General features: G+C 41.0%; 1 long non-coding RNA gene across 3 annotated transcripts; it reads left to right on the top strand.

Annotated features, from left to right (window-relative positions):
* The first annotated feature begins 2633 nt into the window (after nt 1-2633).
* LOC310749394 lies at nt 2634-21331 on the top strand. 3 transcript variants are annotated; one of them, XR_014541600.1, is made up of 5 exons: nt 2751-3194; nt 5371-5482; nt 6738-6850; nt 20824-20952; nt 21087-21331. It is a non-coding gene; the product is annotated as an uncharacterized lncRNA (long non-coding RNA). The 3 variants fall into 3 exon arrangements; XR_014541601.1 differs by lacking the exons at nt 20824-20952; nt 21087-21331 and adding an exon at nt 2634-2704 and having other exon boundaries at nt 3097-3194; nt 6738-7111; XR_014541602.1 differs by lacking the exons at nt 20824-20952; nt 21087-21331 and having other exon boundaries at nt 6738-7111.
* Nucleotides 21332-21913: the final 582 nt, after the last annotated feature.

The raw sequence follows: 21913 nt of genomic DNA, 5'->3' as shown, positions 1-21913 counted from the left end.
GTCAGTGTAGACGACACTGACTCAGATGCACCAGTGGTCAGACTCCGTAACTGGTATCAAATGAGAGTGGAGAAACATGTGTGATCATGCCACATCATGCATCTCATTATTCTTATGTTTTTTCTCTATTGCATTTATATCCCACCTTTTTCTCCAAGGAGAACAAGTTGGCCTACATTGTTCTCTCTCTCCTCATTTAATCCACACAACAACTCTGTTAAGGTAAGTTAGGCTGAGAGGCAATGACTGGCCCAAGGTCACCCAGTGAGCTTCATGGCTGAGTGGCTCTTTGAACCTGGATCTCCAAGGTCCTAGTCTGACATGCTAGCCACTATGCTGTTGTGGGTCTCATTACTATACATCAGGAGGAAAGGGACTAAAGAGGTCACTTATGAGTTCTGGGTAACATCCAATTCTGTCGTAAGTGCATAAACTTTTGACATTCAGAAAATTTTGGTTTAAGCAGCCAACATCTAGGATCAGTGGGTAATATGATGGATGCACTGACTTTCACAACATAGAAAGAAAACAGAAGCCCCACCCCTCCCTCCTTTTCCTTAAGAGCTGTGACAAGGCAACAGGTTGTTGTTATTGTTGCTGTGGCTGCCACTGCCTGAATTCCAATTACCTATGAAGCGTTCAGCTCATCACATTTCCACATGTCATCTTTCCTAAGTGGAACCAATTGCATTAAAAACCATCAGGAAACTTCCAGGGCCCCCACACTTCAGTGAAAATGCAATCGCAGAAATTTAAAATGCACATATTCAGCCACCGTCGCACCTCCTCCCCCACCTTCAACAATGCCAGGCGAACACTGCCTCAGGAAGATTCACTGGGGGGCATAATTATCAATGCTCCTTCTGCAGAATCTCCAATGGAAAAATTACATACACAACCAACTTGTTCTTATAAACTATGCATCTGATTTCGCTGACTATAAAATGGCTGGGGGAGGCTTGGATCTGTCCCTGTCCCTGTCATTCTACCCCTTCATTCAAGAGGACTGAGGAAGGTTTTTGAGCATACTCTCTTTCTAATCAACAGACTTCAAGTGAATCCAGGAGAAGGCAAAACATTTTAAGCCCCTTGGCTCTGCATGAGAAACAAAGCTTTATAGATCACCAGGATTTATCATGCTGGTGAAATCTGTAGAATAATGATTTTTTGCAAGTACATAGGGGCAAAATGAAATCATGTGCAGGAAGTATCCTCAAACTCTATCCAGTTCCTAAGCCTGTAGACTGGACAAACCTACCCTGCAGAGAGTACAGTTAATTTTCAACTCTTTCCTCCTGTCACACCCTTAAGTGAGGAGGTAGGTCTTCCTGATTCAAGCCCTCTCAAGGTCGCAACCTCACCCAGAGTATGTGCCTTAGGATACTATCTGTTTCAACTTCTTCCTGCACACAGCTGACAAGTGACCAAAGACAATTAAAACAATCAGTCTAATTATCCAGCACCCAACACTGTAACATTTGAGTAACAACAACAGAAACAACCCAAAAAAACCTCTGCAAGCCAATCACAGAAAAGGACAATAAAAAATCTCCTCAGTTGCTTTGTGGAAGCCAGTTAAACTCACAATGCCTACCAGGGGTGGGAGCTGAACGCTATGCTTAGAAAGGAAGAGGAGGTGGTGGTTGTCAGCCTGGCCTTAAATATCTGTGCCTGCTCTGTGCCCCTGCTAGAACTTGCCAGCTTCTGAAGCTGAAAGTGGTTCCATGTCAGTCCTGTGGTCCCCAAGCAAACACACTTGCATCCAGACTTCTTTCTGATCCAGGCAGAGAGGCTACATTCTCAGGGATCACTTTCATACAGAGGTGCCAATTTCTAGAATACACAAAAATGAGTGGATTCTAAACAACAGTAAAAAAAAATAGTTAAGGAAAATGTTGCTTTCAAAGTCAGGAGCAGGTAAACTACTTTAAAATCAGACATTCAATTTAATCTGAAAGGACAATTTAATCTGAAAGGAAAGCAAATCTATCAACGTCTTTTGGACTTGCAGTAGAGCCTGGAGCAGCATTTCAGTTTAATCTCTTTAGGTGTCCTCTGAAAGTTTGGGTTTGTCTTTCTTTAAATGCACACCAGCTGTAATGTGGCTATCAGTTACTCCATTCCAGAATAGTTTACAAGCATGCCTTGGGCATGAGTCATGAGAAAGTAGGGTATTAATATTTATAATAAATTCCGCCAAAGTAGCTTGTCAGTTTATCTTGCACATTATTTCAATTACGAAACTCAGTGGAGCAAGTTACACTGCAAATCCTTTTCTGGAATAAATCCAGGCATTTCACTACAGCTACTCATGAGTAAATATTTGAGCTATTTAAAGAAAGAAAAAAGTCCATGGATGTCTGATTAATGGGCTTTTCACAACCTACATTGCGACTGCATATCACTTGTCCTGTGGCTAACTTCCTCTTGTACTTTCTCAATTGTCTTGTCTTACAGATCTAACAATCTAAGTCAGAGTTGCAAAAACCAAATCACTCTGAGAACCATGACATTTTGATTAAATCCTAAGGCTACAGGCCTATGCATGTCTACTCAAAAGTGGGTCCCATTTAGTTCAGTGGGACTTGCTCATGAAAGTTGTGTGCAGAATTGCAACGCAAAATAGGAAAGCATTTCTGACATATTTTTAACCCAATGCTCTCTTTTTTTATCCTATTCTTTGTTAACTTGTCCCACCCTGCCTGTAAGATTTCCTCTGTACTCTGTGCTATCGTTAGGTAATTTTGGACTCTGGGATTAATGATCTTACAGATGCTCCCACTTTAAATGGTAACTGTATTACTTCAAAATGTGGTAAACTGACCCAGCTGCATTTAGGGCTCCCCAATCTGCAGGGTGGGACCCTGGACTTTTCCTCTAAAGTCCTATTCTGATGGCTCCACTGTCAGAACCCCTTAGTGGACTCTTTTATTCACAGTTCTCTCTGCACTGCCATTTCTGCTATCTCTTTTATCTGTTGCTTTTTAATTCCTCTCACACTCAAGCTCTCCGCCTGCATCAGCGCATGCTTTTCTGTGCTCCCACCTCTCTTGTCTCTTGGATTGCCTTACCAGCATCTGGTGATTTGATTTTCAGACATTAGCAAGTGATACAGTGCCTACCTCTGTGATGAAAAGCTTCACCTGTTGATTCCTACATGCCAAGCTGCAGTTAGAAGAAAGTCAGATACCCATGTCAGTCTGCTTGCTTGTGTTTCTGGCCAGTTGACTATTACCACTATTACTTTTCTTTTCTTCCATTAGTCCCATCAGTTATGGGCAGCCCTCTCCACAGGAGAGTCCACAGGAGTGGACTCGTTAAACCAAGCTATTTCACACACACACACCCAAAGATGGGGGAAATAGCTCCAGTTTTTCCTTGCTGAATTCCAAATTTAGAGTTCTCTAATTCCTCTACAAAACCTTAACCCCGTCCCTTTAAATTGTTGTTTTTATGATGCTGTATTTTGGGCACCACTGAAAAGAGGCCTATAAATGAACTAAATGGACTAAACTTTACTGAGAGTAGCAATAATTGTAGCAGAGATTGCCCCCAATGGTCTGTTAAAAAGTCAGGTAGACAACTGCAGTAGGTCTGCAGGCCTCATGTTCTGCAGGCCTCATTTGAGATAATGGAGACAAATCATTCAAATGTGAAATGGGAGGAAATGACATTTGGACTTTCATTTTTCACAGAGCTGTTTTACTAATTGATGAATTGCCAACATCCATCTGGGTGGATGTTTCTGTTCCTTTAAGAGGGCAACTGGTGGGGAGGGATTAGCAAATATAAATAATCCCATTCACTTTATAGCTACTATTAGCTTCATAAACTAATAGAAAAATAAGTTTATAAGTTCAATGCTGCCTCTGCTCTCATTGTCCCAAACATCTACACATATGAACACATGCACACACAATCCAATGGTCCAACTGTGTGAATGATGGATTGATTTTACCCTGATGGAAAAAGGGGGGGAACCACAGAGAGATTTAATCTGTGTTGTGGCAATTTCAGGGGAATTTAAAGCTTCCCTTCCCACAATGTATGGTCCTAGTCTGGACCAGAGAGCACTTTGCTGGCTATTTACTTCCAACAACAATGTGCAATCTCCTAGTTGCATGAATAACATCATGTTGTGTTCATCCCTCAGTTGCAATACTAGACAGTATCTTTCTTGCTTGTGCTGTGTATGTTCCATGTCAAACCACTAGCAGGTTCCAGTTTGTCCCTATTTGTTAACTGAGACCAGGCAAGCAAGCAGCTCAACAAGCAACTAAGCAGTAATATCACAGCTGGGTCTACCTCCCAAATCCATTAAATGGGGCCAACAAAATTAGCAAGGTATCCACAGGGATGGGAAACTTGGGGCCCTCCAGATGTTGTTTGACTACAACTCCTATCACCACTGACCATTGGGTTGTGCTAGCTAGGGATGATGAGAGTTGTAGTTCTACAACATCTGGAGGGCCACAGGTTTCCTATCCTTGCATTAGAGGGAAGTTTGTGGATTGCTAAGCATACAAAGTGTTTTAAGGTTGGGACTGGAATAATGGTAACAGTTCTATTGCCAAACTGAAGCAGACCAAAAGGTAGTGCTGTTCCCTTGACCAGAAGTGGGGAGACCTTTCTAGCCCAAGGGCTGCATCACCTCATGGCAAACCTTCTAGATGCTGTAGTAGAAAGCAGGGTTAGAAGCAAAAGAGGAGATGGCCAGAGGCAAAAATGGAGAACAGTGGATGTGACATGCTTGTACAGTTCCCCCCCACATCTCTCCACCCAGGCAAGCAAGATGGCAAGCTCACACTTCAAAGACACATTCCAGCACTTGAGGGAGGCACAGAGCCAAGCCAGTGAGAGATAAGGCCTGGGGAGATTCCTGAGGGCATTTGGCTTTGCTTTCTTCCGTTGTGGGGACACTCCTAGAAAAAGGGCTGGAAGATCCCCAAACACAATATATATTATACTCCCTCCCTCCCTCTCAGCTTTTGATGGCATCTTCTCCTCTGCACCACAGGAGCTCAGGGGAGGTGGACACAGATAGGCAGAGCTGCAGATCTATGTGGCAATGATACAAGATTTTTAAATGTGATGAGTATAAAAAAAGGCTTGCATATTCCTTTCCGTTTCTTTTGGCATCACCCGAGGCTTGAGGTTTTTTACTCCAGCGAACCTCTGGGGACACAAATCCTTATGGCAGTGCTTGACAGCTATGAATATTTCCATGTAGCTTATAGATGCATGAGAAGATGTGGGATGGGCATGTTCTGAGGAAGCTGCCTTTGGTTATTTGTAGATGGAAAAAAGACTTTAAATTGGCCTAATGAAAACAACCTTTAAGGTCTGAAATAATAATGTGCTTGTGCTCAGATTTTCAGAATTTGCCTGACTGCTGAGATACACAAATAGACAGGGAGAAAGGCTGCACACACAGAGGAAAATATTGTCATGGTGAAACGGAATGTCTGAACACCTAAAGCAGGTAATTGAACAATGTTATGGTCACCCTTTTGGCAAAGCATCCTACTGAGAAAATATTAGCTGGGCAGCTAAGCCACAGGGCATTTTTAAAATAATTCTGTTTATTAAGAGATTTTCCTCCTTTGTATTACAGAAGTGAAGTAATAGAGGAAGAAAAGAAACTACATTTCTTCCAAATCCTTATGAGATTCCCTCCACCTTCAGGCAATTTACATGAAGAGTGGAAAACCCCAAAGCCACTTTTGATCTTTTATTTAATTTGTTGCTCTCAAATGCCCTAGATAAGTTTAATTCTGTTCCCACATACCATGATAAATCTGCAGAAAACCACCTGCATTTCAAAGAGGCATCTTTTCTTTCATAGCAAACCTTATATTAGGAATCTCTGCTACTATTTCAGTTACACTAGGGACTGGGGATCTGTCAAGTTCAGTTTCTTATTTTTCCAAAATCATATTCAGACTATTAATTATTTATCATTTATTTATTTATTACATTTGTACACTGTTCTGCATCTCAAGATCACAGGCCAGTTCACAACATACAAATGCAAAATGTTTCTTGGTCAGTTCTGGGAACCACCCTGAGATCTTCGGCTGAAGAGTGGTATACAAATTTAATATTAGTTTTAATCTTCAAGGAGGTGGCTGTTTGAGAGTTATAGCAACCTTCTTCAATGGTGCTAGGAACCTGCTTTCAAAGAGGTTTGCTCTCTCCAGATCAGCTAATTGGTACTGACAAGGAACCCTGCTTGTACAGGAACAATTCAGAGCACCTTTTAAAATCCTGATTGTTCCTTCCTCACTGTTTCTATACTTGCCCCACTCTTGACATCATATATGAAATCAGGCATGAGGCAGGTGGGTGTGGTTTGTGGGAAATAGCCTTGCGAGCCAAACCAGGCCCACTGAGTCCCACAGGGCCAGACGTTCCTCAGCCCTGTGGTGTCTAAGGTTGTAGCATTATTCCAGAATACCACAGCTCCATAGTAACACAAATTCTGTATCATGCCACAGCTATATAATGTAACAAAGCAGAATTAATAGCAATAGTTTAGCAACGTGTATTAATCTCATTGCACTGCTCACAAGGAAAAAAATTGGATTGTTGTTGCTGTCCTTCCTGTTACAATGTGTTTTCTTTTAAAAACTCTGTTCCAGCTCAAGTGCACACTTTTTGCTTAGAGTTAAACCACCAAGACCTTGACAGGTAAGAATGAGCAGGTGAGCAGGTGAACTCCTGACCTTTTCTTTCAGTGACCTGAGGAGCTGCAGAAAACAAAACTCAAAACCCGGTGCTCATCTAATTGGAAACCAGCTGAAGAGGCAACCGATATCCAGCAGTCATCACACCCGAGTCAACTAATTAGGTGCATGACTCTATGTCAGGGTAAAAGAACAAAAGGCTTGGTCTAGCCCATTTGCCGTTCTCGTTCAGTGTAAATTCTCTATAGAAAAACAAACGTGTAGCCTTCCTTAATGTATCTCCTGGCCTGAGGTTGAAAGCCTTGACCTAACATTGTCTTTGTGACTGGACAGATTAGCAACCTGACTATTGCACTCCCGTGAACCATAATCATTAAAAACACAATTCAAAGCTCTGTTTTCCTGAAGCTGCAGGATTTCCTAAATGTTTTGTTTGTATATTTTTAGTTGCTTCCTGTTGTTAGGTGTCATTTAATGACATGGCTGCATGTTCTGATGAATGCTGTAGGAATAACAACTGTTTAACTATTTGTTCATTTTAAACCACAAAGTGGACTGTTTGAGTTCTCGCTGTCCCTCCTGCTGCTCTTTGCCATGGCCACAAGCCCTTCCTTTATTAAATATGGCTAGTTGTTTCTCCAGCATATATCTTCTATTCAGTAGGACCTTTATTCTCCTGATCACAAAGGGAGTAGAATCCGTTCAACCTGAGAATCCAAACCCCACAAGGAGGAACTGTGATGACTTGGCCTCCCATCTTGAGTGATAGGAGCTTCCTAGGTGCCCCGCAATCTTTACACGCTTTTGAAGAGCAGCTCTATGCTAGACTACATGTCACAGTCACCAAACGAATCAGTGCCCCCATGACAAATTCTCTGCCCCCCTCAGTAACATTTTGACATTTATGAGCGCTTAAAACCTGAAGTGCTGTCCACAGGCTGTGAATATCCCTGGTTCCAAAGCACACTAATTTGATTTCATAGAAGGAACACTGAAGGAAATCGCCATGGGCCACCTGGCACATTGGGAAATGTATTTAGAAATGCCCTGTGGAAGTGCTGCAAAGCAGCAGCATTTCTCTTCTTCCCAGAATTGACAAAGAAACACCAGGGCACCGAGCCTGCAATTTTATTTTCTACGTTATAATGTATAAAGAAAACCACAACTTGAGTATACTTTTGGTCACCTGTAACAAAGGGGAAAAAAAGGTGCTATGCTTGAAGGTCCAATCATGCTGTCCTGACAAAACTTTCCCCTGAACATATGTGTGGAGCTTTTTGCTTCTGATGGCAGGTAACAAAAATAGGCTGATGGGAGGAAGAGGCAAGTCATGTCTGGATCTGATGCTGAAAAGTCAGAATTTGAACTAAACTTAGAAGTGCCACACAGAGTTGGCAGAATTTGGAAGAAGTCTTAGAAGGACGAACTGCATGTTCATGGGCAGAGGGAGTTATATATTCAATCTGGATGGATTTCCTGCTGTTCCCCTACAGTCCCCAGGTGGGTTACACCATTAAAACAACTTGCAATCACATTGACCAATGTGGTGGCTAATGATGATGCTGGCTGGGGATGATGGGAGTTGAAGTACACAGGTTCCCTATCTCTGTATAGAGCAGGCATAGGCAAACTGGGCCCTCCAGATGTTTTGGGACTACAACTCCCATCATCCCTAGCGAGCAGGACCAGTGGTCAGGGATGATGGGAGTTGTAGTCCCAAAAACATCTGGAGGGCCCAGTTTGCCTATGCCTGGTATAGAGGCTTTCTACACCAATGAAAGGAGGTACAGGCAGAAATGGAGCAGTTAGTGCTATAGGTACATTTCTGAAGACTAATATTGAATAATACCTACTTTTTACTTATACCACACATTTTTAACTGATCACCCCAAAAAGGTAAGCATTTCTCATAGACTGAGCAGTTCCCACTATTGATTTTCTGTTGGTATTAAAAAAAAAAACAACCCACAATTTTAAAAAAATCATTCCTAAAAGTGAGGGCTACACAGTGATCATGACAATTATGATAATAAGAAACCAACAGCAGTGGAATAATTAAATCAAGAGAACATATTGTCTTTGTTAATTAGTTGCCGGTTATAAATCTAAAGCTGTGTTTCTATGCGTATTTAAGTAGAAAAAAATCACACACCAAATGAGGGTTTGCTTACAAACATATGCTTATATGTTCAAATTATTACCCATCATGTTAGTGTGGCAGCACCTACAGTTTGGAACTCTTTGCCCACTGACACCTGGCAGGTATGTTTGCTGTGCTCTTCTCAGTGCCTGCTTGAAACACTTTTGCTTAGGCCAACCTGTCTGGACAGGTGGGTGCGGACATTTTAAAATCTATTTTACCATTAATTTTAATTATCGTTAAATGTTTTTAACCATTTTCCTGACAATTTCAACATTTACTGTTAAACCACCTCGGAGGTTATATTACAATCAGGCAGCATATAAATTTTAAATCAAATGAATAACACATATCAGGTAAGGGCCATCGCTCAGCAGCAGGGCACCCGCTTTAGATGCAGCAGTTCCTGGGTTCAATCCCCAGCGAATCCAGGTAGACTCTACGTGAGGCTGCCCTTGAGACTGACCCAGAAATTCCAGAGGGTTTAGAATGCCACGGCAAGACTCCATAGGATCACATTCACCCAGTGCTATACCAACTGCACTGGCTCCCGGTGAAGTACAGGATCAGGTTTAAGGTGCTGGTTTTAACCTTTAAAGCCCTATATGGCCTAGGACTCTCGTACCTATGGGACCACCTCTCCTGGTATGCCCCACAGAGGACCTTACAGTCTTCAAATAAAAACATCTTGGAGATCCCGGGCCACAGGGAGGTTAGGCTGGCCTCAACCAGAGCCAGGGCTTTTTCGGCCGTGGCCCCGATCTGGTGGAATGCTCTGTCACAAGAGACTAGGGCCCTGCGGGACTTGACATCTTTCTACAGGGCCTGCAAGACAGAGCTGTTCCACCAGGCCTTTGGCCAAGGCACAGTCTGACCCCCTCCTTCTGTAATCCTCATAGAACTCTAGCCCAATGGTTGCCATTGATGGACATGCTCTATGTCCTCACACCATTAATTTGATTCTGAATTGATTTTAGAATGAATTGATTTTAGAATGTATTTCAATTAATTGATTGTGATTTTATGTAAACTGTGTTATTTTACTGTTGTTAGCCGCTCTGAGCCCGGCTTCAGCTGGGGAGGGTGGGATATAAATAAATTATGATGATGATGGTGATGATGATGATTAGAGCTGGGAAAGACTCCTGCTTGAAAACCCCGGGAGCTGATCCAGTTAGTGTAGACCAGTGTTTCTAGCTGTTTCCAGACTACAGTTCCCATCACCTTGATCAGTGGTTTTGCTAGCTAGGGATGATGGGAGTTGTAGTCCAAAAACGAGTTGGAGACCCAAGTTTGGGAAACACTGGTGTAGACATTACTGAGCTAGAAGGACCAATGGATCTGACTTTGTAGAAACCAGTTTCCAGTTGCTACAATGAGTGAGATATTCATCCCTTTGGGTGCATCCTTGAGAAAAGAATAGATCTTATATTGTACCAAAAGTAGTGGAGAGATCAGTTCCACATGAGAAGTGAATGACATAAAATTAGCAAGATTAGATGCCAGGGGCTAAATCAACACAATTATATGGAAGGGACTAAAAGGTCAGTGCATTTCAAAAGGTTGATATTTATGTTATGCTTTCCTGTTGATGGACTTTGGATGTGCTTTTGCTGCTGTGTATTTTTACACTTACATTGTTTTAGTCTGCTGGTCCTGTTTTCTCTCGCTCTGATGATTTTTAGAATTGTTCTGTTTTAGATGATGTTTCTTATTCTTTTGTTATTTGTAATGTTATAGATGTTGCAAGGCTGTGGAAGGCAGCCTTTGAATGCGGCAAATAAGTAAATAAGGCAACTAGGTGGCAAATACACAGCACAAACTTGCCTTTCTGAAGAACAGAATTTGCTAAATTTCAGGAGAGATTGGTTCATTCTGTCTTCTGCCTCACCCTTGGCTGCACAGCAGAGAGCATCCACATTCTTCTCAGCTTTGAGGTTTCCCCCTGACAGGGATACTGTCAATAGTTGCTTCTGACACCACTTGGATAGACATATTGAGATGCTCCTTGCCTGTGCAGCTTCCACACAAATAGTGGAGGCCTGCAGAGGTTTTCACAACTGTGTGGAAAGACACCTTGGCTTCATCCTGACCTTTTCCAGCATGGCAGATCAGGAGGTTGATTTGCTCTGTTAGACTCCTCTCCATCATTCCATATGGAGCTATATTCTGCCTCTCTTTTCTCTCTTCTCTATCTGTGAAGTTTATGGTCTAGGTAACACATGGGTGGGTTAACGTGTGCAATCCATTATTAACCCTTTCTAATCTGTATGCTTCAGCAGTGGCACTTCAAGCTGCAAAACCATTTTGTTCCTTCAGAAATCATTTTATGTTGGTGTGTGATACCTTCTTCCCATATTTTTTTGTGCACTCTCTCTCACTCTCTCTCTCTCTTTCTCTCTCTCTATCTCTCTCTCACACACAATTGCTGCAAAGTTGTGGTTATTGCTAAAGCAGGCAAACTAATACTGCTTCCATATCGGGCAGTTCTATGCTTTCCAAAGTTAGCCAGGTATCCTTAGCCAATGCAGTTCTGTCTGTGTGTTCCCAATGGGCTCCAGTCAAGATCCCAAGAGTAGTATTGCTAATCCCTCCCAAATTAGCTTCTCTGCCACTACAAGTGCAAGACATGTGTGCAGGCACGCTAGCAAACCTGACAACAGAAGGGAACACAGAGTTGTGAATCCTAACCAGCCAGAATGTTGTTTTCTCAGCTAGTATCAGGAATTCAAGGATGTGAATCTCAAAACAAAACAAAACAAAACAATAGAGTTATGTTAAACATCAGCAATATTTGTAGTACAGTATACATGTATGTGCTATGAACTTAATAATTTCCTTCATATATCTGACCAAAGACCATCTGTTCCAGTATTATATTTCAGCTGTAGCTAGATCCAGAGGGCAACTTAGAATGGATACCCCATTTTTGTTCTAGCACCTAGTGCCCAGATTTAAGCTGCTAATAGCCATTGACAGGCATTCTCCATGAATGGGTCTAATTCCTTTGCTGGGGGCATGTAAGGAAACTGACACTGGGGACTGTGCGGAATCAGAAGTTATGGTGTGTATCTCCCTACCTGTGCAATGCAGGGATGGGAAACCTGAGGCACTGCACTTCTTGTTGGACTACAAGGACCATCATTCCTAACTACAGTGGTACCTCGGGTTAAGAATTTAATTCGTTCTGGATGTCCGTTCTTAAGCTGAAACTGTTCTTAACCTGAGGTACCACTGTAGCTAATGGGGCCTCCTGCTGCCTCTGCACTGCCACCGCACGATTTCTGTTTTCATCCTGAAGCAAAGTTCTTAACCCGAGGTACTATTTCTGGGTTAGCGGAGTCTGTAACCTGAAGCGTATGTAACCTGAAATGTCTGTAACCCGAGGTACCACTGTATTGAAGATGGTGGTTTGTGCTGATGAGAAGTTTAATGTTCCCCATCCCTGATATAAGGAAATAGGCTGCTTAGGAGGTGCCTCAATAAGCTTTAATCAGTTAGCAAGTCAGGGATGGACCACCTCTGGAAAGGGCTTTTCCATCTCCTCATCCCCAGAGTGATCTACCATGAACCGTTCTAGTCTGAGTAAATGTACAACTCAATGTGTTTTAATGTTTCTTGTAAGCTACCTCCTTATAGGTATTGTATGCTGAACAGAGTATACTAGTAGGATCTGTCATGGTATCAGATCAGATCAGAATGGCAAGGTGGATGCAAACTTTTCTCATGATGCATACTTTTTTTCATAATTATATGAAGCTAGGAACATCATTAAAGCTTTCACCATTTAATGAAGGATCTCTTGTTTCAATAACTTCAGGAAGCAGCTGTCCATGGGAAAGAGTAATTACTTTTAGTGAACCTACTACTGGTGACCAGCAAATGAGTCTATCCAATCGCTAGAATCTACCTAGTAACCATGTTGGAACTGCAGGTAACTCTCATGTAACAATGGCTGTCACATAAAGCGAACTCACCCAGCAATGCCAGGGTTTGGGTCAAATGACATTTGGCAAACTTAATCAGTGTCTCATTGATTATTTCATCAAGAAAACTTTGCTCACACTGCAACTAGATTATGATGGATGCACTATGAAAATACTTGTGATGGATTCCAGAGTTTATTGGAGCAAAAACAGACATAAATGCAATATAGGGACCATTTTCAATGTACCTAAATGGCTGTGTGATTTTCAATCATGTCTTGCTCCCACAGCTGTCTCTGTTTAATAATATTAATCATTTCTATAGGACTTTCCAATGTACAATGTGCTGTACAGTTTTTTATCACATTTCTCATTGTCCTGCCCTGAGGAAATATTTGAACCTGGATCTCTCACATCAGAACTCAATAAACTACCCAACACAACATATAGGACAACATATAGAAAGTAACAAATGAATGAGTTGAGTACCTAAATTAACCAGTGAGGTCCACATAGCCACCTGTGTGAATAGGTGTTCTTTATCATGCCGCCTGTCCTGGGCAGTAGCTCATGTCCCAACCTAGAAGAAGAGGAGCCTGACAGATCAGAGTGACCAGCATCAAATGCCAGGAAACAGCTAGACCAGGGGTAACCCTGCAGATGCTGCTGCACTGAAACTCCCTTCAACAGCTGACAGCTAGTCATGTACTTTAGTCAAGGTTTTAGCATTGTTTAAATGTCCATATAAGCCAGGACTCCAAGCAAATTTTCCTATCCACCACCCTACCAATTTCGCATTCTGGCAGTTTGGCAACCTGATGAGGATGCAAATCATTCCTTCAGAATGTTTCGATTTCTTTTCTTTTTTTCCCTTTGTGAGCTTGGGTCAAGTGTAGAAACCTCCTTGTGTTCAACTGTTAGTACACATCAGGTTCACCATTGCTCAGTCCAGTGTTTCTCACTCTCTCACTCATCCCCTCATCATTCCATTCACTCATCAGCAACAGTACATCACAAATAACCACACCTGTCCACAGAAATCAGATTGGATAAGCACAGAGGGAATATAATAATTTGCTTTTTCTGAAAAGCATGCCCACTCAGAAGTTTCATTAAGTTCAATGGAGCTTACACCCAGGTAAGTGGGCACAAGACTGCCACCATCAATCCTTTCTGGAACTGTATTGAAGCAGGAATAGGTGTTTTTATTTTCTTCCCCCTTTTCTTTGACCTTGAGTTTCTTTCTTTAAAGAGATCAACCCAGTTCCCTTTTCATTATAAACTGGGGAAATCTAGCTTGTTTCATGTGGGTTTTTTGTTTGTTTTTGCATTGATGGCTGAGGCTGCAAACACAGAGTGGGCTTTATTCTTATTACATGTCTGGTATATTGCTTTGTATGGGAGGTTTCCATACTATCTGGAAGATAATGTCTGTGGTGGGGCAGGGAGATGGAGGACATAGAAAGCTGTTTCACAGCAGCTACACATCAACTTTCTAGTTCCAATGTCCATTGAAGAAAGAATTGAACATGTGCAAGGTTTCTCCAAATTTGTGTCTTTGGGTCTGGGCCTCATATCTTTTAAGTAATGGGCCTGGCTGCAAAAATTGGGCAGAAAGAGAATTCTCAGCTCTTTTGCAATCCAATTGTAACCCTATGCTAAAAATTATGTAACACAAGGAACATGTTATGTAGGACTGCTGAAGATGCAAACAAAAATAACAGGCTGTCCTTATCATTAGCTAGGATAAGATGACAGTTTTCTGGTACCATTTAAGAGTAGCAAACTATCAATTATTTGGCTTGTTATAATAGCATAATAATATTTTTCCATCACTGGAGGTACTGATGCCCATCTGTTGTCATTTGGATTTTCTGCTTAGGGCACTGATATATCTGTGACAGGATTTAGTCTAGTTTCTAGCCACCATAAAACATGTTTACCTTACAAGGAACTGTATCCGTAGCAAGCAGCAACATAGTGTGGAGTTGTAATTTCTTCATGCTGCTCTTCTTATAATGTAGTAATTATCACTCATTACCAATTTCCAACAGTTCTGGAGAGGGTCACAGTGAACATTCATACATTTTGCAAAGGCATGGGGTGTAACATGCCGTGTTTTTCTTACCTTGGAATATTGATTGCCTTACTGTAATGTATGTTGGAGCCCTAATAAGAAAAGGAGGGTGGGGAAGCAAAGTTGGATGGTCTAGAGCAGTTTATTAGTAAGGCTGAGGAGAAATAATGAAGCAGAGCAGAAATAATTACAGTTAGCACATATTTAATTGATGTGAGAATGATAAGTAACACTGTGAATATTTGGACAGATTTGTTAAAGTGTCTGGCACAGTTTCTCAACTCTCCAGTAGGGCTTTAAATAAGACATTTAAATGGAAGCCTGCATTTTTAACCCATTGTAAACAAAGAAAACATGCAGAAGTGGGGAGGGGGGGTCTCAGAAATGTCCCTGTAACACTGCAGCATTTAGAATGCATTTCTTGGATATTGCCTTTGTCTACTGCATTTGTAAGGACTTCCTATGTCAGCAACATGTAGCCATGCACTGTCAGTAGTGGGTGCTGAGAAATTGAGCACAGTTTACTAAGAGTGCCTGCAGACTGTCACTATCTTTTGGGAGGAATTCAAGCGCATGCCAGAAATTAAGTTTTCTGCAATTAAAGTGGACTAAAGGGCTCTGTTACCCTAGCACAACTTTTCTTTTTTTCAAGGTTTCCCACTTTGACCGTGCAGAGAAATATTTGAAGTCAATTTGTTCAGGACCTTTTCTGTGGGGTTTCAGACTTGTGGTTTATATATATACAGTTATGAACAGTATGACCTTAAAATTCTTATAACAAGCAGCATATAAATACTTTTGTATAAACAAATAAGCAAGTTTTGCATAGGCAAATCAGGATGAATGCTAGATAAACAGGTCATCTGAAGGAGCCCTAACTTGAAATCACTCAGGATATTGAGAATGTTTTAAGTATGCACCTAAAAATGTTAATGGTTTAGAAATATACTCTTGTGAGGCCTGCAGGTATCTGCTGTGTATACTCTGTGATACAATTTGCTTTGCTTTGATGTGTGAAGAGGACTCTTCTGTACAAAAAACCCCCAGAAATTTCAAATGTAAGGTAATGGCTATCTTCATAACAACCTGTCTATGCACTGAGGTCATCTTTAGAGGCTCTCATCCAGATACCCCTGTCATCCGTGTGAGTCCACCTTGCACGTTTTTGCTTGTGCATAATACATTGACCACAACTGTGTTTCAACATGGGTGTCCTTTCTATAACAGAGTTGCAAATATTTTGGAGGCTACATAAACATAATCAAAGTAATGGTGAAAGGTTTCACTTATACACTAACAGAATGATAAAAGTGTCACATCAGAGAGATAAAGACAACACAAGCAGGGGAAGCAAACTGGGGGGGAAACTCCATTCATATTTTTTAAAACATACACAGAACAACTCAGTTTTACAATTTCACTCTAAAATTCTGGCTAAAGTGGCAGTGAGCAAAATATCGTTTGCAAATGAAATACCTACATTTCAGAGTACAAAACAGTAATTCTACATGTCTTTCATAGTCTTTGATGAAAGGGATTATACATACATATATATTTCTTCAAAAGTGCTGCATTTATTCCAATGTCCATTTCATGCTAAGGCAACTTTCACCATTATAACATAATTATAGTAGAACAAGAAATCCCTTATTGATGCCAAGATCTCATTTAAGTGTTTACATGTTTCCCAGTTAGATTGCACCTTGTATTTGATCTGGCTTTTGTTGTGGTTACTGATAGTTATCCTATCTCACTAATGCGTTTACTGAAATCTCATTACTGGAAGTGCATTTGTAAGAAGGCTAGGGAAGAAGGCATAAGCCCCTTGATTTGTACAGACAGCAAGTGTGACAAACAACTTCGAGCACAAAGGGATAGATCCAGAAAAAAAGAGGTCTAAAATGTTATGCACCAAAATGCTTGCATGGAGTAGGATAGCCATTTGTCCTACTTTGCAGAGTACAATCTCCCATTTGCCACAGGACAGTCCTCTGTTTGAAGAAGTCCTCTATTTGAAGAGCTATCTAGATCAGTTCAAAGGCAAAGAACCCTGGGGAGGAGGATGCTCTTCTGAAGTTGTTCACCCATAGCTACCTCATGGACCAGAGGCTGAGTGTGCAGTCAGTTCGCATGGTCACAGTCTTTCTCACAATGGCATGTATGTCTATTTAAAGTACAGTGGTACCTCGGGTTACATACGCTTCAGGTTACAGACTCTGAACCCAGAAATAGTGCTTCAGGTTAAGAACTTTGCTTCAGGATAAGAATAGAAATCATGCTCTGGTGGCGCAGTGGCAGCAGGAGGCCCCATTAGCTAAAGTGGTGCTTCAGGTTAAGAACAGTTTCAGGTTAATAACAAACCTCTGGAACGAATTAAGTACTTAACCTGAGGTACCACTGTATAGCAATTATTTCTAAATTATCTCCACATCTAAATTAGCAACTGCAGATATTATAAAAATTGGTGTGCCCTCCTTCATCCCTCATTTTGATGGTGATAAGTGGCCACCTTACTTCTATGCCAGATGGGGAATGGGTTACAATGAACTACCCCTGAGGATAGGTGAGGAGTTTTGAAGCTGAGATTAAGTTTACTATTTTCATTTCTGGCACAACTATACAGAGCTGTTGTGGTTTTTAAACAATATTTTAATCTTACAGCCAACTACTGATAGCATCAGCACTGGATTACATCTCGTTTGCAAGGAGAAATTATCTCGCTTACAACAGGCAAAGCTGTTTCAAAGCAAAACCCCTTGCTTCTGAAAGTGTTATTCTGCTTTCATTTCTCACTTGTGTGGTCTCCTCACATACGCCCCAAAGGGTGAGGTCAGCATTATGTGAAATTTACATGGCTAATGAACCTTTTACAAAAGCAAATGAAACAAAGCAATCACAAGCTGCTCACAGCTGAAAGCAAAACCATATAAGTGGGAATACCAATAAGCAAGATATAAGGGCCAACCCTTTTCCTTTGAAAAGCACGCTGGAAATGTTTTGGGAACATTTGTTTGTACTAAAGAATTAACTATTTTTTCCTGAAAAGAAGGACTGGAAAAGCTGGGTTGAGAATAGGGATGTTGGAAGACATCAATTTCCATTCTGCCTTATTTTTTTTGGGGGGGGGGAACAATCATATTCACTGGATAAGCAAACATCAGCCATTTCTGCTCCTGTTTCCCCTGGAATCCTCCAACATCCAAAGCTGGGAAGAGAAGCAAGATGAGAGGTTATTAGTTTAAATCTTTCAGTCTTTTTTCCTGTGATAAAATTTTCTTTTTTCCAGTCCCAGGGTAGAACAGAGTAAACTCTAGTTAGTGGTCAGAAATAGCGAAGGATGCAGGAAGTGGTCTGGGGGTTGAGAAGATAATTTCATTTCCCTTTTGACTGGAATACAGCAATGGCATAAATACCCACATTCCTAATATCTCCAGTGATGATTCAGCCCAGCCAGGTTTGAACATAGACTGTCTTAGTAAACATGTTAACTTTTCTTTTCCAGTTTTTTAAATGGGATTTTCTTATAAAAACTCCTCTGAAACTGAAATGGGATTATTGTTTTTCATCAACCCAAGACAATGGCAGCTCAACGGCAGCTGGATGTTAATATTTCATGTGGTGACTTTCATTCAGACCTGTCTCAACAGCATAATTGCATTTTGTCACCAATGTTGGAAATAACACTTATTAAACCTGGGGTGATGTCCACAGAGTGCCTTTCCACTATGTTTCAGAAACATCTGACTTTAAAGTTGAGTTAAGAATTTAGTATCTAACCTTTCTTCTGTTCCTTTGTTTTTGTTGTTCTTTTTTACTGGGGGGGGGGGGCCTGACTTGCTAAGGATAGACTAATAGGTTCAGAAGCATTAAAAAGTGAGTTGAACCTTTCACCAAGGCATGAAACTGTTTTGACATGCAAAATAAAATATGAGTAATTGGTTTCGACTACTTTTTGGGGGCTTTTTAATTAACACTGGTCCAGGTTTCTTCAAGAAAAAGCTTTAGACAGTCTTCTTCCTCCCCCACAAATGATGCTTCTTATCCTGTTTCTGCAGACTACAAGGAGTCAGTCAATTTTGATTTCTGTGACATTACAGGACTGGGGAAGGGGAGAAAGAAGAGGGAAAACAGTTGTGGATGTTCATACATTCATGCTGTATTACTGAGACATGGTAGAAAATTAACCTTCCCCCCATTATGAAAGTAGAACTAAATGTGATCCAATGGAGCTGCTTAATAATACACCAGTGAAAGTAGAAGAGGAGTCAAGTCTTCTGGTCCCTAATTGTATGCTTTGGTTTCTCCTTGGGCATCAAATGCACACTTTCAAAGAAGACAAAAAGGCTGCTGGTGGTGTGGATGAGTGACTCACAAGAACTATAGGGCAGCTATTTATTTTAAGTGTGCTTTCTTCACTTTTCTTAAAAGCAAACCAAAAAAGCTAACAATAAAAAGTATTAATGAAGAAAAACCAAGAAAGCAGTAAAAAGGACTTAATAAAGCAATACCACCACCCCAGAAATCCATTCCATTTCATTTACTGGTGTCCATTTCTAGGACCGCCAGTTGTAGCAGGAGCTATGCAATAAAGTTCTAGCAAAGACTCAGTAGCCAATGAGAAGCTTATATCCTCCCTCCTTTGCTTGGTCATCTGCTGGATCACTGATGGTAGCAGATTCTTCTCCCTCCTCTCAAGCAGACCTTTCTTCTTGAGGAGATCCCTGATGAGGAATGTTGTTGTTGTTGTTAATATGCCACCCATCTGAATGGGTTGCCCCAGCCACTCTGGGTGGCTTCCAACAAAATATTAAAACACAAGACTCCTGGCATCCATGCAAGTGCTCCTCTGCCATCTCTGGGCTTTCCACCAGTTGCACTGGCACTTTTGAGGACAGTTCTAGAAGGTGGAGAACCAGGGGTCAAGGTAGGACTTGAGATAGGGTACAAGACCTTCCACATCTACATTTATTTTGCAAAGATTTAATTTCTGTGCTTTGAATATTCTATGTTTGCCTCCCCCACACTTTCATACAATGGGATGAACAGTTTTCCTTTATTGTTTTTTACCCTTCCATGTAGTCGCTTAGTAAAAAGGAAATCTCCATGGATCTGGCTGAGTGCCAGCCTTCCCTGTGCATATCAGCCCCTGTGCCTGGTTAGCTGTGAAGGTCACTACATCACAAATGGTGATTTGACAACCCTTCTTTCATGTTCTGAATCCATGGAAATGGCAAAATGTCATTGAGACAATTGTTAACACAATGAATCATTGTCTTTTGAGTTCAGATGCTTTTGAACTCAAAGACAAATCAAATCTCGGATGAAATTTCTTGTGAAAGACCTCAGAAAACCACAAGGGAAAGGGTATCTGAGCAGCTTTTGACAAGCTAAGGATCCTCCTCTCTAAAACATGTAAGACTTCCTTCTAAGAAGCAAAGCTGCCCTTTTCTTCCACAGAATCATTAACCGTTCATGAAAAGCTAACTACTATGAACTTTGGTACAAGTTGTGAAGAATCTGAAGGTGTGTTTCAAATGTATGTTAACACATCACGTTGGCTAAAGTGTCATACATCAGTTTGAAGACTATTTTAGTTTTATAATGGCTTGTTCTTATAACCTAGATTCTGTTTCTGAAAGTTGATGCTATTACTGCTTGTCTTTCTGCCACCTTTCAGATTATCCATTGCCACCTACAGAACTGACGACTTGGCTGCCTTTTGCCACTTAAATTTATCTGACACAAAAAACTGAAATGGGGGAGAGAGAGAAAAGGGAACTGTGATGGAAATGCCAGTGACAGATTAACAATAAGTGATGTGTATGCCATTCCCTATCATTTCCAGAAACAGGCCCTGCTGAATTCAGTGGGGCTTACTCCCAAGTAATTTATTTAACACTCGAGTCCAAAACATACAATTTGGGTGTAAATCCAGTTATTCAACTGATTTTCATAAAAGCATATAAGAATAATAATCTCTTTATCCCTTGTTAGGGAGACTGTAGTGACTTGCAGCACTACCAGTTAGGTTTATCTATGTGGATCAACTTGCTAAGGGGTATATAATGCCTGTCTGTCCATGCCCATGAATCTACAAGAACTGTGGGTGACCCCCTACAAAAAGTTATGATATTCCATTTTGTTATATATTGCATTCATCATTATATATTTATATTTATTGTTTCTGCAATCTGTATCTGGAAAATTGGTGTGTCGGCTCCCTAAATAAGCATTAATAATCTCTTCTCTCATTAAAGAACCTTAACTTCAGGCATACTTGAGTTCTCCAAGGACAGCAGAAAAGAAAATTGATCATCTTTTCTTCAAACAAGGTTCAATTGCCATAAAATTGGAACTGGGGGGGGGGGAATCTCTGCACTATAGAAATATAATTGTGCTTGGAGAATTTTCAAAACGACTTCTTGGAAACATATGAAACAAGTTAAATTATCTGCTTCGTTTGCACTGTTTACATGAGGGGGGGAATTACAAAACACTCGACTAGATACTTTATTCTAAAACAGCATAATATTAAATAATTGCTGAAGGACCACAGCAGGTTTTTTTTGTATTCTGTTTTGACAATATTACTATGGATTGTGCATGTGGGTGTGTGCATGCACATGATGTGTGTGAGAGAAACAAAGCTTTTGGCCACATTTACACCTAGGATTCCTTTGCGGGTCACATGCCACTGGTCAAAAAGCATGTGCTGTGAAATGTGGCCACCTCCATGCACACGTCTCATAATTCTGGGAGGTAGGATTTGAACCTGTGGCCCCAGATGGCCATTTCAGGATAATATTCCATGTCTGAACACAATTTCCCCACATTTCTATTTCCCCTCTTTATTATTTCCTCTGCATCAGAAACATATGCCAGATACTCCATTATATTGCACCAGAGTCCAACGGAATTGAGGAACAAATGAATGTATAAACAAATGCACCACTGCTGCCATCAAATTCTTAGGTGTATTGGGAAGGGGGCATAGGAATCACCTGAGGGAGCTGGTGCAGGCCCTAGTAAGGAGGGGTTAACCTCCTCTGCAGTAAAAGATTGGTTGTTACCAGGTTTTGTCCCT

Source organism: Podarcis filfolensis (assembly GCF_964270895.1).
Source record: "Podarcis filfolensis genome assembly, chromosome: 1".
NCBI classification, from domain to species: domain Eukaryota; kingdom Metazoa; phylum Chordata; class Lepidosauria; order Squamata; family Lacertidae; genus Podarcis; species Podarcis filfolensis.
The sequence above is the reverse complement of the archived record's forward strand: the minus strand, read 5'-3'. Positions and strand labels throughout refer to the sequence as shown.